The sequence below is a fragment of the Dromiciops gliroides genome, chromosome 5, assembly GCF_019393635.1.
Source record: "Dromiciops gliroides isolate mDroGli1 chromosome 5, mDroGli1.pri, whole genome shotgun sequence".
In the NCBI taxonomy this organism is placed as follows: Eukaryota; Metazoa; Chordata; class Mammalia; order Microbiotheria; family Microbiotheriidae; genus Dromiciops; species Dromiciops gliroides.
Genome location: NC_057865.1, coordinates 96,469,243 through 96,484,323, shown reverse-complemented (window position 1 = coordinate 96,484,323; position 15,081 = coordinate 96,469,243). Strand labels below are relative to the sequence as shown.

At 37.1% G+C, this 15,081-nt stretch overlaps 1 protein-coding gene across 1 annotated transcript in view; it reads left to right on the top strand.

Moving 5' to 3' along the window:
- CNTNAP2 (contactin associated protein 2) overlaps positions 1–15,081 on the top strand; it is a 2,668,322-nt gene that overhangs the window by 1,791,438 nt on the left and 861,803 nt on the right. The gene's annotated exons all lie outside the window — the stretch shown is intronic.

Genomic DNA, 15,081 nt, shown 5'->3' with positions numbered 1-15,081 from the left:
TTGGGTAGGTCTAGTTGTGCATGGAACTGGGGTAGTAACTCCAACAGAGGAACTAGCCTACACCCATGGCTGATGATTCCCATCTTGCTAGAGGAAATCAGTAGTGGAACAAGGCAACTGGCATGAGGTATGGTAGTAAAGGGAAGGCAGGTCCTAGGGGGCATGATGGAAATAAGCCTCTTGGCATGGTAGACCGTGGCCATACAAAGGAGTAGGGACAGTGGCCATAGTTTCAGAGGCATTGGAAAACTATGAAACATGGAATTGACAGACCAGAAAAGAGTATTCTGCCTCTCCCTTAGGTGTTGGTAAGCTGGCACAAAGTCCCAGTACACTAATTGTAATTTTGGTCATTGCACTGATATATTCTATGTATATTGGTTAAATGTCTATGATGTACTTCTTTGGGAAGAAATGATTCTAATGGGATACAGCACACAGCACTGGGGTTAAAACAATGTGATAAAATAGATTTGGCATATTTGGGCATATGGTTAGATAGAGAAAAAAAACTACTGTGAGTGTGTATATTTGCTATTTTTTTTTGTATTGGCTGTTTTTCATGAGATGTGTGGATCCAGATAAGCTTTGTATATAGATTGCTTGAGAGGAGATTAGAACAGCAAGTGGTTAATTGGGGGAATTGAGTGAACCACACTGACTCCATCTTGTGACTCATTTCTCCTTCTTATTTTTTTTCTTTGTGACTCATTTCTGAAACTAACTCAGTTCCCTTCCTATTCAGTTATGGGTCTAGTCCAATTTCTATCTTGTGAGAAAACTTTATTCAACTGTGGAAGTTGGGGAGGGGGGAAATATTGCATTATTTAAACCTAGCTATGCATGACTGGGAAGCTGGAACACCTCTACCCATTTCTTAGAGACCCTTCAGTAAGGTCATAGGTTATGCTGACCAGAAACTAAGTCAGACCTGAAGACTGATGCAAGGAGTTTTCTCACAATTATACGTCTTAACCAACCTATCTGTCTGATTTGATTGAATACAAGCACTTGGAGGGAGGGAGTGTAGCCCCTCTTTTTCAGAGAATTTCGGGGAAGTGGAGCTGTTTGCTCTCGCTTTCCCAACTTGGAAAGTCCTTAATCTTTCCTCCAATTAGAAATCAGATTATCTGAGGCAGCTAGGTGGCAAAGTGGATAGAGCACCGGCCCTGGAGTCAGGAGTACCTGAGTTCAAATCTGACCTCAGACACTTAACACTTACTAGCTGTGTGACACTGGGCAAGTCACTTAACCCCAACTGCCTCACTAAAAAAAAAAAAAAAAAAGAAATCAGATTATCTAATTTTGTAAGCTGGTTAATTGTTTTCTTTCAATTAATTGGCCTTATTTGATTAATTGATTTTCATGCACCAAAATCTGTCTCCTCCTGTATTTGAAGTCTAGTACCAAAGCTGAGGGGGTTTAGTCTCAATTTGTTAGGTGATTGGCATGCATTCCTTCAGAAATCGATATGCTCAGTAGCTGAGGTCTTTGTTTCCTTGGTCATTTCATCTTTCACCCACCACGTTTGTATCTTTACTTATATTGGGATAAAAACTGAACTTAGCTAAAGAAAAAAAATTTAATTCAGCAAACATTTAATAATTCTTGCTATATGCAAGATAGAGAGTTTAAGTGCATAGAAGTTTCAGAAGAGCAAAGGAGGAAATTGTTACTTACTATACCACACACTGGTTTAAACAGTCATCAATGTGGAGCAGAATTATGTGGTGGGTGGAGAACTGCATTTGGAGATCAGGAATATATCAAATCCTACCTCAGACATTTACTAAATAGGTGACCTTGGGCAAGTCATTTAAATTCTTGATGCCTGTAAAATGAGGGTATTCAGCTCTGTGACCTCCAAGGTCTTTTCTGCCTCTAAATCTGTGATTCTATGATATCATAGTCTCACTTTTCAGTTCTCTGAATTAATATAAAAGGTAGTCAAATTTAGAAGGAGTCAGAAGGAAAATACATAGTTCTCAGGGTATACCAGATACTAGGTGTGAATGTGATCAATATTAATCATCTAGCAGACATTCATAGACATCTATCTATGTGGAACATTCAAAGAAAAATAGAATGCCATCCCTTTAGGATTGTGTCCATAAAAAGTAGAGAATTTTACCCCAATTGTTAGATCCAAGGAATGTTTTCTATTTCCTGATAATAGAAATAAAACTGGGACTGGGATCAATAATACACTTTGTAGAGATCTATATAGATATTGATGTCAATATCAATATACACATCAATGTACGCATACGTATGTGAACACATATATGGAAGGAGGGAGAGAGAGAAAGAGATATTAACAATACAACTCATTGTGTGATGAGCCATACATGGGTATTATCCTGGCTTCTAAGGGAATACTTCTTTTGTCCTTGTCCCACTTGTCTTTGCGTGTAAACTGACAGAAAACAGGCTACAAGGTTATGCCTCTCAGGTATAACAAAAATTAGAACATTAAGCTAAAGGGATGAAGCTCTGAGTTGCCATATTTTATATCAGCTGGCTGGTGTGTTTGGGGGGAGGTTTTGAATGGGTCTCTTAGGAACTCTAAAATCACAAACCATAGGTGATAGTTTATTCTACTTAAATATAGGGTGTCCCTGAATTTATCCTTTCTAGTCTAAGCAAGGCGTATACTTCATGTACAAGTTATTTAACCCTGTTTTTGTGAGCCCCCCATCTTCATGTTAAGGGACCATGCACTTTTGCTTTGTTTGGTTTTTCTTTTTAGTCTGTCTAACCCCCCTCAGTAGCTCTTTGAAAGGAAAAGTATTGGTTGTCACAGAAAGTTTCCTTATACTTTAGTATTATGGATGTGTCAAAATAAAGAATACATTTAATAAAAATATGTAATTTGCCATTTTAAAGAGGTAATAGATGTCATAATTTTTTTTCCCCCTTTCCTTCTTGGTAACACTCAATTCTAAGTATCCATTTACTTGTACTTAACTAAGACTGAATTATACTGCAACTTCGGCAGAAGTACATGTGACATCTGTTTGAATATAAAATGAATTCATCATAATCATTGAAATTAAAATGAATCTCAAATGAGCTTGTATTATCAATGCATTTCAAATGTTATTCTTTATTTTGAGTCTCACCCTCATGAGTTCATTTGGTGCCATACAGTTTCTAATGATATTTGCTTGGTATTTGTATCTATCTCACTTCAGTTTTGATGAATGTTCCATTGTAATTTGCCATTAATTAAACACAGAAGTCTTCATTACTGCTGTTCTTCAACTTTTTCCAATATTGTGATGTGTAGTTTGCCATCCTATTGTGAAACATTTCCATGGTTGTTTTTCCTTGAGTAATGTAGTAAGGAGTCTGATTTGCGAAGGTTTAACAATCTGGAACTGCATTCCATTAAAGGTTTGTCAGCACTTGTTTTGCAAATTAGGAAACTGAGATCCAGAAAGAATGAACTATTTTTCCAAGGATACAACACTGAGTAGGTATTTTATTAAAGGGTTACTTAATCCATTCCATTAAGCTACCTGTTGAATATGTTAGACACTTCTTTGTTTAACTCTTGATGATGTAAGGGGCTAAAATTCTAGCTATACTATCTAAAATCTAATGAGTGGCTGCCAATAAATTATAAGCTTTAGCAAGAGTATTTAAATGTTTATTTATTAAAGAGCATTAGGATCAGAGAGAAAGGTAAAAATCTAACTATTTCTAAGAGACCCTATCGTCCAACCCACCATGGCAAGGTCAGGAACCAAAAAGAGACAGAACCCCTACACCAGCATCCACTTCCTACTTCGTGTCCTCCTCCCAGAAATGGGAGGCTCCTCAAGTTGATTGGCTGGTAGCCTTGATATACAGTGCCCACGAGCAAACATCACTTCCTGACGCCAACGACCTTGCCCGCGTGGCTTGCCCTCAGAGGCCTTCTCCTCATGGCGGAGCTTTTCTATAGTAAGTCTCCAGCAGGTGGCGTCATTCCAATCGTTACAATGAATACTTACGTAGGTCTTCATACTGAACTTTCCTGCTTAAATTATAAAAGTTATACAGAATTTGAAACAAACAAAAAAAAAACCTGTCAGTTGCAGGTGATGTTTTTATGTTCTATGACCAGTATATGAGATTAACTAGATGGCCACTCATAAAAATTGAAATGTCTGCACGTTTGTTTTCGTTGTCCAGTCATTTCAGTTGTGTCTGATTCTTCATGACCCCCTGGAACTTTGTTGAGGGTGGGATTTTGGCAAAGGTACCAGAGTAATTTGCCATTTCCTTCTCCAGGGGCAATTAGAGGTTATGTGACTTGCCCAATGTCACAATGTCACACTGCCAGGGAGTTTCTGAGGCTGGATTTGAACTCAGGTCCTCCTGATTCTAATCCCAGCTTTCTATCCACTAAGCTACCTAGCTGCTCCTGTCAACACACTTTGGGGGAGGTTAATTAAGACTACAAATTTAAAGTTATCTGAATTTGAAAAATGCACAGTACACAATAAATTAATGAATATATATACTGGTGAGACACTTTCATTTATCCCTTGTCTTTGATTACTTAGAAAGTCAGAAAAAGATCCTATCACTAGGTCTGATAAGGGTCTTTGTCAGGCATCTACGCATTTCACAATAATCCTGAGAGGTGAGTTGAGTTGTCATAGTGGTTTGACTAAGAGAACTCCACTTGGATTATTTTAGAGGCTGATAGGTGGCACAGCAGGTAAGGCCAGTAGACTTGGGATTAATAAAACTGTAGTTCAAATTCCAACTCAGATACCTAAAAGCTATGTAACCCTGGGCAAAGTCACTTCATTCCTTTCACCTTCACTTTTTTCATCTGTAAAATGGGAACAGTACTTATATCACAGGGTTTTTCTGAGGATTCAGTGAGATAACATGTAGAATGCTTTACAAACCTTAAATCTCAATCTATATAAATGATAGCTAGTAGTAGTGGTGGTGGTGTGGTGGTACTTGTTGTCACTGGTGGTGGTGTTATAGTAGAGTAGGAATAGGAGGAGGAAGAATAGGAGTAGTAAAAGAGGAAGAAAAGAAGGAGAGTGGAAGGAGAGAAGGTATAGGAGGAGGAGGAGGAACCGCATGAACTTGACTGCGGGCCACTAGACTTTTCAGAGCGTTGGGGTTTTCTTATTTTTATAGAAATGGAGATAAACATATTTGAACTTAGCAATGTTATTTAAAAAGCATTCTGGAAACCTAAAAGTGTTATATAAATATAAGTTGTTACTATTATTGTTATTATTATCTTGCCAGAATAAATTAGCCATTTCATGTTTTTTTCTACAAATGACACAAAGTAGATTTGTTTTAATTTACATTTTTTTCTTAGATACTTTTCTGCCATGTATCTTTTTTTTTTTAGAAATACACCTAACACTTTATGTTTAGGAATTCTACTTTTGATTCCTTAGATATGAAGGATCCAATTTTGCTTATTTTTATTTAATTGTGGGAATAGAAAATTGATATTAATTGCTCACTGTTTTGACAGTATGAGTACAATTTTAGTCTCCAGGGTTGTTTTGTTCCTCCTGGCTTTTCAATATAGTGTAACTCGTGAGTAATTCTTTGATTGCTTAAAGGCCAGTAGAGATGAATTTTGCTAGGGAAAGGCAATATAAATTATCAATTTTTCTATTCAGGTTAGCTAGAAGTTTAGACCTTGTGTTGAAAGGAAATTATGCACAAACACTTCTTCCTTTATAGTGAAGTTGTGTGAAATTCAATATAGGTCGAGAATGCTGAACTGTGATTTAGAAGCAATCTAAAGGAAAGAAAGCATTAGCAGGGCTTTGTAACTACTACTGTCCTGCTTGTTGGAAAGGTTATAACCCATTTCAAGCAAATATTGCCTGGCATTTGTGTTGTCATTGAAAGAGCACATTTACAAATCTGCATGCCATGTATCATTATTGATTCTCTCTAAGAATATTTACTGTTACAGGAAAGATTCATCATGTTTTTCAAGAAACAGCACTGAGACCATCACTAGGCCATTGCAGCAAAAGAGTAATATTGAAAGTAAACAAGATTAAACTGCGTGACTGAGGTGGACCACTAGTTAAGTGATCAATGAATTAACCTATTGAACTGGAAGAGATATGGGAATCAGGGTACATGGTTCCTGTTGGTCTTGCCCTCTGTAAGGAGGTCTGCTAGATATTCCACAAAGCCTTTGGATGCTCAAGGACAAAAGTCCCAACAGTAATTAACATCTGGATAACAGTTATTCCCTTCAAAGGACATATGTACTCAGGAAGCCCTGCCTACATGCAGATTCCCAAGGTAGAGTCCCCATGGTCAATTTAATGGAGGTGTCAGCAATAATCTCCACTTTGTCCCTCCAGTCCCTGTCACAAGAACCTAAGAGTATCCAAAGAAAGCTCATCTGCCAAAAGGCACAAGGTTCTCTCCCCTGGTACTGGGGAAAGAGTTCCAGTTCTGGAGCCAGAGAAGACCTCATTTCAAATCCTGATTTTGTTGTTTACTGCCTGGGTGACATTGTGCAAGTCATTTAATTTGGCTGGCCTTAATTTTATCATCAATAAAATGAAGAAGTTGGGCTATGTGAACTTTGAGATCCATATAGCTTTCTAATATTAGTTAAAATCATAGTACCAATCCCTATGATTACTCCCTTTCCTATAACCCACAGCAATAAACCTTCCCTTCTGTGCAGAAACTACTGATCAGTGCTAAATTACAATCCCCTGAAACTCTTAGTGTTATAAGTAACACTTAGATGAATCTATTCATCAGTATAAATGCTCCCTGGACTGGTGCAGATCGCAACCCATCTGTGTGTGCCTTCTCACTCTGTGTAAAGCATCACATCATGTCATGAATCCACCACAGAGGACCCAAGCAATACAATGGATATCTTCTTGGTCTCTTAATACTCTAAGTCCAATCCTTGGCTATCCATCTCTCATGAAGGAATCTGAAAGTTGGAAGGGGCCTCATCTGCATCTTGTCCAACCCAGATAGAAAGGAGCTCCTATTCTAACATAGTTGATAAGTGGTCATCTAGCCTTTTTTAAAAAACTTCCAAGGAAGAGTAATCACCATTCTGGAAGCATTCTTTTCCACTTTTGAATATCTTAGTTGTTAGAAAAAAATTTCTTCCTGATATTAAGCCTAAATTTGTCCCTTTGCAACATCTACCCTTTGCTACTATTTTGATTTTCTGTGGCCAAACAGACAAGTCTAATGCCTCCTCCACTTGACTGCTCTTCAAATAGTTAAAGACAACCATCATATCTTTTCCCATGTCCCCTGAGTCTTCCTTTCCCCAGGCTAAACATGTCTGATTCCTTCAGCTACTCTTCACACATCATCAGCTCAAGGCTGATCACAATCTTTGCTGCCCTTTTCTGGGCCATCTCCAGTTTATCAATGTCACTTTATCTCTCTCTCTTGTTCCATAACAGGATCCATCCATAACAGGGATGTCTCTTAGAGTGTTCATTATGCACAGTGAAAATGGCAGTGTGTTATGGCCTTCTTTGGTCATTTGCATCCTTGGTATCTCTTGTATTTTGTATTCTTTAGAAATGATGATGTTTCATGATTCACAAAAATATGGCATCAGTAGGAGAAGATGTGTTAAAAGAACAGGTTTGGTCACTAGTGATCAGCTGGGAATTATTGAAAGCATGATAATAATGATGTTTAATGGATACAGTATACCCCTTACTCTTCATCTCCTGTGGAACAGGACTGAACCCCCTCTAAATCTCATGTGCCTCTTTTTATCCTTTCAAAATAGCATTTTATAGTAAAATATCAAATAAACATGTAACAAATATGGTCATGTACAAAGTTTAATTCCTACTGGGTTCTATTTAAATGATTACAATGATTTATTTAGAATAAAATAAATAATATTAAACATGAATAATACTGCAATTATTCATTACTAATTATTAATAGGTTCCATGCTAGCCTATGCATAGGGCTATATTATCTTCTGATAGCAACAATTTTGCCAATGACCACCAACACCCTTTAAGACTTCTAATCAAGACACCAAGCAAAACAATGAATCCTTCATCTCCATAGCCCTGTTTTTCCAAAAGCATTTTCAGGTTAATGTGACCTTAGAGTCTACCCAGATTTCCTTATTACTTTCTCTCCTTCTCTTATCATTATCAACCCCCTTGACTGACTTGTTTTGTTACGTTTTGTTTTTCCCCCAGACATGCGGCCTACAGCATATTCCATTGTCAGTGCATTGCCCAGGAAACAAATGCAGGTCAGCTTCTTAGAAGGCAGTTCTGAACATGAGTATACTATACTGGGCCCATGGAAATTTTCAAGATAATTGGAATTTATAGTACATGTATACCAAGTATCTACCATCTCCAATGCATGCAGTTAGTACAATGGAGGGATACAATGATACTAGACCTTAGCACACCACGAAAAGAGCAAAAGTTTTTCTAATGACATAATAATGTACCAGTAAACCCACACTTAAGCATCTAGAACCTTCATAGTCCTCCTAAAAACTCTTTAGGGGCTGCTAGGTGGCACAGTAGATAGAACATTGGCCCTGAAGTTGGGAGAACCTGGATTCAAATGTGACCTCAGACACTTACTAGCTGTGTGACCCTGGAGAAGTCACAACCCCAATTGCTTCAAACATTTGGGGCCATCTGAAGTCATCCTGATGTATATCTTGTCTCTGGACACAGATGATTCTGGAGGAGAGAGTGAGGTTGGTGACTTTGCAAACCCCTCCCTCAAATCCAATTCACTGTAAATCATGGCATCACTCTGATGTCATAGTCGTCTTTGAGAACAAAGGACAAACAACAACAACAACAAAATCCTTCAGGGTGTGTCATGTAAAAATTGGGCATTTGCCCCATTACCTATGACTGTCTAAGGGCATGAAGTCAAAAGCTACATTTCTGAAGCCTTCAGACAAAGACTTATAAAGTCACCTGGAATTTAATAAATGTTAAATGCAGCCCTCAAGGATTGGCATTTAGGAACCTGAAACCTTTCTTGCAGGGAAGTGCTGATTAGTACAACAAAGAATTTTATTCAGTAATGCACTACCATATCATACATAGATTAGCATGGTACAATTGCAAAGTTCATCTTGAAATAATCAGGTCTAGAGAATGCCTGATCAGAATGCAAATCTGAAGTTGCTTTTGGATTGCTCTGTTAGGGGTTGGGAAAGCAGAACTTAATTTCTTAGTTGTTTTCCAAAAAATTTCTGAAGCATTCTCTTTTGTACCCGCCTTTTTTCAACCTATAACAATGAGATTTCTAATTTAAGGCACAAAATTGGTTTAGGCTCCATTCCGGGTTCATTCTCCTATGAACTCTGGAGGCAACTTCAGATTTATATTTTAATTTTGGCCTCTTTAAATCTAATTGCTTTGGTGAGCACCTTCCAATTCCACCACTGTGTTACAGAATTACCTCATATTTCTAATCAAACTATTTGAAATATGTCACGTTTCATAGAATTCTAAAGTTTTAAGCTTTCTGTTTTTTAGCTCTCTAAAGGACTTACTTCTCCCAGTATTTATTCTGCCAAGTTCAAGTCACCAAGGACAACTTGAACTTTGTGGAGTTGGTCTTTCATTTTTTTGAAAGCCATTTCAAAATCATTGCTCTTTCTGCTTTCTGTAATCCTGCAATTTGACAGGACCTTGGATATCATCTCTCCCAATCCTCTTATTATGCAGATGGGAAAACTGAGGCCTAGTGATGTTATGTAACTTTCTGGATTTCCCTCAGAAAGTCAGTGGTCGAGCTGAGACAGAGCAGAACCCAGATATTTCCACTCGCAGTTCTGTGCTTTTTCTTTGACACTATGGCTCCTCTACCAGACTGGGGCATGGTCATTAAAGTCTTCAGCAGTCAAAGTGAGTCAAAGCAAAGTGATTTTTGCCTGAAGATTTAGACTGTATCAATATAGTTTTTGGCAAACTACATCTCCTAACAATATGACAAATCCACTATGTCCCATTTTTGTAAGGAGCGTGTCAATGCTCACCTAGAATAGGACCTTACTCTTTTGGCAAGAACAAAGGAAGAATAATTTATGTGCCATGGAGATAATTTCAACAAAGTTATAATTACCTTCGTTAAACTTGCTCTTGGCCCTAAGATGAATATTGCTGTCTTTAAAAATCACCAGTGATTTTTAGAACCATAAGCTTTATATTTCACTGGAAAAAGATTACTTCCAGAAATGCACTTACCTCTAAAACCACATGGGGTATTGATTAGCCCAGGATTTATTCAGAGGAAATAGTATTTCTCACACAGTCCCCAAAACATTTCTCTGTGGAATTGCCAAATGTATCTTCAAATTATTAGGTCTGATCTTTTTTTTTTTCCTTTTTGGGGTTCCTTTTGCAGCTGAGAAATTCAGTGATTTTTGTGATAATCCAATTCCTATTAATGTCTTATGTTATACAAGTAAATGCACATTTACTTAATGTGTTATGTTATACAAGTAAAATGTATATTTTAAGGTAGGATTTCTGGGAGAGGATGCCTAATGTCAAAGGAGTAATTTTAATTTAAAATATATAGGACACTGGGGTAGCTAGGTGGCACAGTGGATAGAGCACTGGCCCTGGAGTCAGGAGAACCTGAGTTCAAATCCAGCCTCAGACACTTAACACTTACTAGCTGTGTGACCCTGGGCAAGTCATTACTCTATACCTTATGTGGGCTTATGCAGCTCTGCTTGTGTGCAGAACTGTCCCAGGTTGTGTTCTCAGGAAATGTTTCTTGTTTATCCATAGAATAAAGTGTTTGTTTTTGCATTTCTGGGAACCCAGTAAAGTTTACCACATTTCACTTCTACAACATTTTAAATTGAGGGTTAGTGAGTAAGTAAATAGAATGTTATATTAATCATTTTAACATGTCTTAAAGATCACACCATTAGGTCATTCACTGTAAAAATGGAATTAATGTGCTTTAGAGGGCCTTTTATCTCTCTTCCTCAAAGTGGGCTCTAAATGAACAAAAGACCACTCTTTCCCTCTCTCCTGTGCTGTCAGTCCTCCACATCCTTCCATTCTGCCTGAAGTGTTTTCTTTGAAGCACAGAGTGTGCTAGGAGATGTATATAAAAATGGAATTCAATGTCATTTGGTTACTAAAATGAACACAGTCGTTTGATTAAAAGCAGAGCAGCACAAGCCTATCATTTTTTAGAATGCTTTATCTTTTGGTTCCTGCTCCTGTGGTATTCTTTATTCAAGGTTGTTCTCTCCTCCTCCCATACATGTAGGTCTTTCTTATAATTTTTTTAACACGGTTTCTTTTGAAACCATGATTAGAGTTTTACCTTTTCTCTCCATCTTTCAATAATTAATAAGCCAATAAATGCTTATTGGATCCCTACTGCCTTCCAGGCACTGCGCTAAGCCTTGAGGATACATTGATAAAAAGATAGACCTTGCTCTCAAGGAGCTTACAATATGAAACAGAAGACAATACAAAGAAGGAGGTAAGAATACAGAAAATGGTTAGGGGATAGGGGTGAGGAAGGAAGGCTGACCAGGGTATAATTAGCAGGACATCAGTGCAAAGTGAAGTGAGCTGAGTCCCTTTTCTGTCTTCTTATAAAGCAAGGCATTAGGAGGAGAGTTTGGTACTCTACCCTTCAGCCCTCCAATCAGAGGAGAGAGGAGGCTGTGGGAGCTAATATCAATCAAGGCTTGAGTTAGCACTTTGCTGTGAGTTTAGAAGTAATGATCTTATCCTGAAGGGAGCTCCTTACTCCATGAAGATGAAACCAGGGATGGCAGTGGATGGAAACTGTCTTTAAAAACAAAAGGAATGTAATCAAAGCCTTCCATCTTGTATTTCATAATATTCTCTATCTCTTGTTTGGACATAAATTGTTTTCCTCTCCATAGATCTGAGAGGTAAACTATTCCTTCCTCTCCTAATTTATCTATGGTATCACCCTGTATGTCTAAATCTTGAACCCATTTTGACCTTATTTTGGTATAAGGTGTAAGATGTTGGTCTATGCCTAGTTTCTGCCATACTATCTTCCAGTTTTCCCAGCAGTTTTTGTCAAATACTGAGTTCCTATCCCAGAAGCCGGACTCTTTGGGTTTATCAAACAGTAGATTACTATAGTCATTTACTACTGTGTCTCCTGTGCCTAACCTATTCCATTGATCCACCACTCTATTTCTTTAGCCAGTATCACATAGGTTTTTTTTTTTTTTAGTACCACACAGTTTTGATGACTGTTGCTTTATAGCATAGCTTCAAATTTGGTACAACTAGCCCACCTTCCTGTGCATTTTTTCATTAGTTCCCTTGATATTCTTGACTTTTTGTTTTTCCAGATGAATTTTGTTATTATTTTTTCTAATGCTATAAAATTTTTTTGGTAATTTGATTGGTATGACACTGAATAGATAAATTAATTTAGGTATAATTGTCATTTTTGTTATATTAGGTCAGCTTATCTAGGAGCAATTGATATTTTTCCAATTACATACATCAGATTTTATTTGTGTGAAAAATGTTTTATAATTGTGTTCATAGAGTTTCTGGGTTTGTCTTGGCAGGTAGACGCCCAAGTATTTTATATTATCTACTGTTACTTTAAATAGAATTTCTCTTTCTGTCTCTTGCTGCTGAGCTTTGTTGGTCATGTATAGAAATGCTGATGATTTATGTGGATTTATTTTATATCCTCCAACTTTGCTAAAGTTGTTAATTGTTTCAAGCACTTTTTTAGTTGATTCTTTAGGATTATCTAAGTATACCATCATATCATCTGCAAAGAATGAAAGTTTTGTTTCCTCCTTGCCTATTATAATTCTTTTAATTCATTTTTCTTCTCTTATTGCTATAGCTAACATCTCTAGTACAATATTAAATAATAGAAGTGATAATAGACATCCCTGTCTCACCCCTGATCTTATTGGGAATGCCTCTAACTTATCCCTGTTACATATAATGTTTGCTGATGGTTTTAGGTAGATACTGCTTATTATTTTAAGGAAAGCTCCACCTATTCATATGCTCTCTAGTGTTTTTAATAGGAATGAGTGTTGTATTTTGTCAAATGCTTTCTCTGCATCTGTTGAGATAATCATATGATTTTGTTTAGTTTTGTTATTGAGGTGGTTGATTATATTAATAGTTTTTCTAATGTTAACCATCTTTGCATTCCTGGTATAAATCCCACCTAGTCATAGTGTATTATCCTGGTTATCACTTGCTGTAATCTCTTCGCAAATATTTTATTTAAGATTTTTGCATCACTATTCATTAGAGAAGTTGGTCTGTAATTTTCTTTCTCTGTTTTGGCTCTGCCTGGTTTAGGTATCAACACCATATTTGTGTCATAAAAGGAATTTGGTTGAACTCCTTCTTCACCTATTTTTCCAAATAGTTTGCATAGTATTATATTTGTATGGTATTCGTATACTATTGTATTTGTGTAGTATTGAACAGTTTTTGTACAAAAAGAAGCAATGGAGCCAAAATTAGAAGGAAGGCAGAAAACTGGGAATCAATTTTTACAGCCAGCATTTTTGATAAAGGCCTCATTTCTAAAATATATTGGGAACTGATTCAAATTTATAAGAATCCAGGGGCAGCTAGGTGACACAGTGGATAAAGCACTGGGCCTGGATACAGGAGTACCTGAGTTCAAATCCGGCCTCAGACACTTGACACTAGCTGTGTGACCCTGGGCAAGTCATTTAACCCTCATTGCCCTGAAAAAAAAAAAGAAGAAAAAATATATAAGAATCCAAGTCATTCCCCAATTGTGAAATGGTCAAAGAATATGAACAGGCAGTTTTCTGATGAAGAAGTCAAAGCTATCTATTGCCATATGAAAAAATGTTCCAAATCACTATTGATCAGAGAAATGCAAATTAAACCAGCTCTGAGGTACCACCTTACCCCTATCAGATTGGCTAATATGACAAAAAAGGAAAATAATAAATGTTGGAAAAGCTGTGGAAAAAGTGGAACACTAATCAATTGTTGGTGGAGCTGTGAAATGATCCAACCATTCTGGAGAGCAATTTGGAACTATGCCCAAAGGGCTATGGAACTATTCATACCCTTTTACCACTGCTAGGTCTGTATCCCAAAGAGACAATGGAAAAGCAAAAGGACCCACATGTACAAAAATATTTATAGCAGCTCTCTTTAGGGGTGACAAAGAATTAGAAATCAAGGGAATGCCCATTAATAGTAATGGAATACTGTTTTTGCTATAAGTAACGGGCAGGAAGAGGTTGGAGAAAACTGGAAGGACTTACATGAAGTGATGCTGACTGAGAGGAGAGAACCAGGAGAACATTGTACACAGTAACAGCAACATTGTGTGATGAACAATGGGGATAGACTTGGCTCTTCTCAGCAGTGCAACAATCCAAAACAGTTTCAAAGAACTCATGATAGAAAATGTTCTCAACATCCAGAAAAAAAAGAACTGTGCATTATGAATGCATATTGAACCCAAATGTTTCTACTTTTGGACTGTTTTTTTTTCCTTCTTTTTTGAGGTTTTTTCCTTGTGCTCTGATTCTTCTTTCACAAGATGACTAATGTAGAAATATGCTTAATGTGAATGTACATATACAACCTAAAAAAAGGAAAAAAATCATAGAGTAATATTAATAACAGTGACTAACACATTTGGAAATTTAAGGCCTTCAAAAGGTTTTACTTATATCATTCCTTTTGACCCTCCCAAGATCCAAGTTAAGTGTTTTTATTATCTCCATTTTATGAGAAACTGAGATTAAGAGGTTAAATAATTTACCAAGGGTAAATAGCCAATATACGTATGAAGTGGGATTCAAACTCTTATGGACTATGAGACCACTGCTCTTTCTACTACTCCAAGCTACATCTTGACCCAGTTCTCCTGCCTCCTGGTTCAGAACTTAGTTGCCTAAGTGAGGTTACTATTCTTTTTCTACTCAGAATAATCCTCACTGAAGAGGGAGTCAGAGATAACCTCCTTCCATTGGATGTCATGCCATCCTTGGGACAGGGGAATAGGGTCAAGCAAGGAGAGACTTTTGATTGCTTCTTT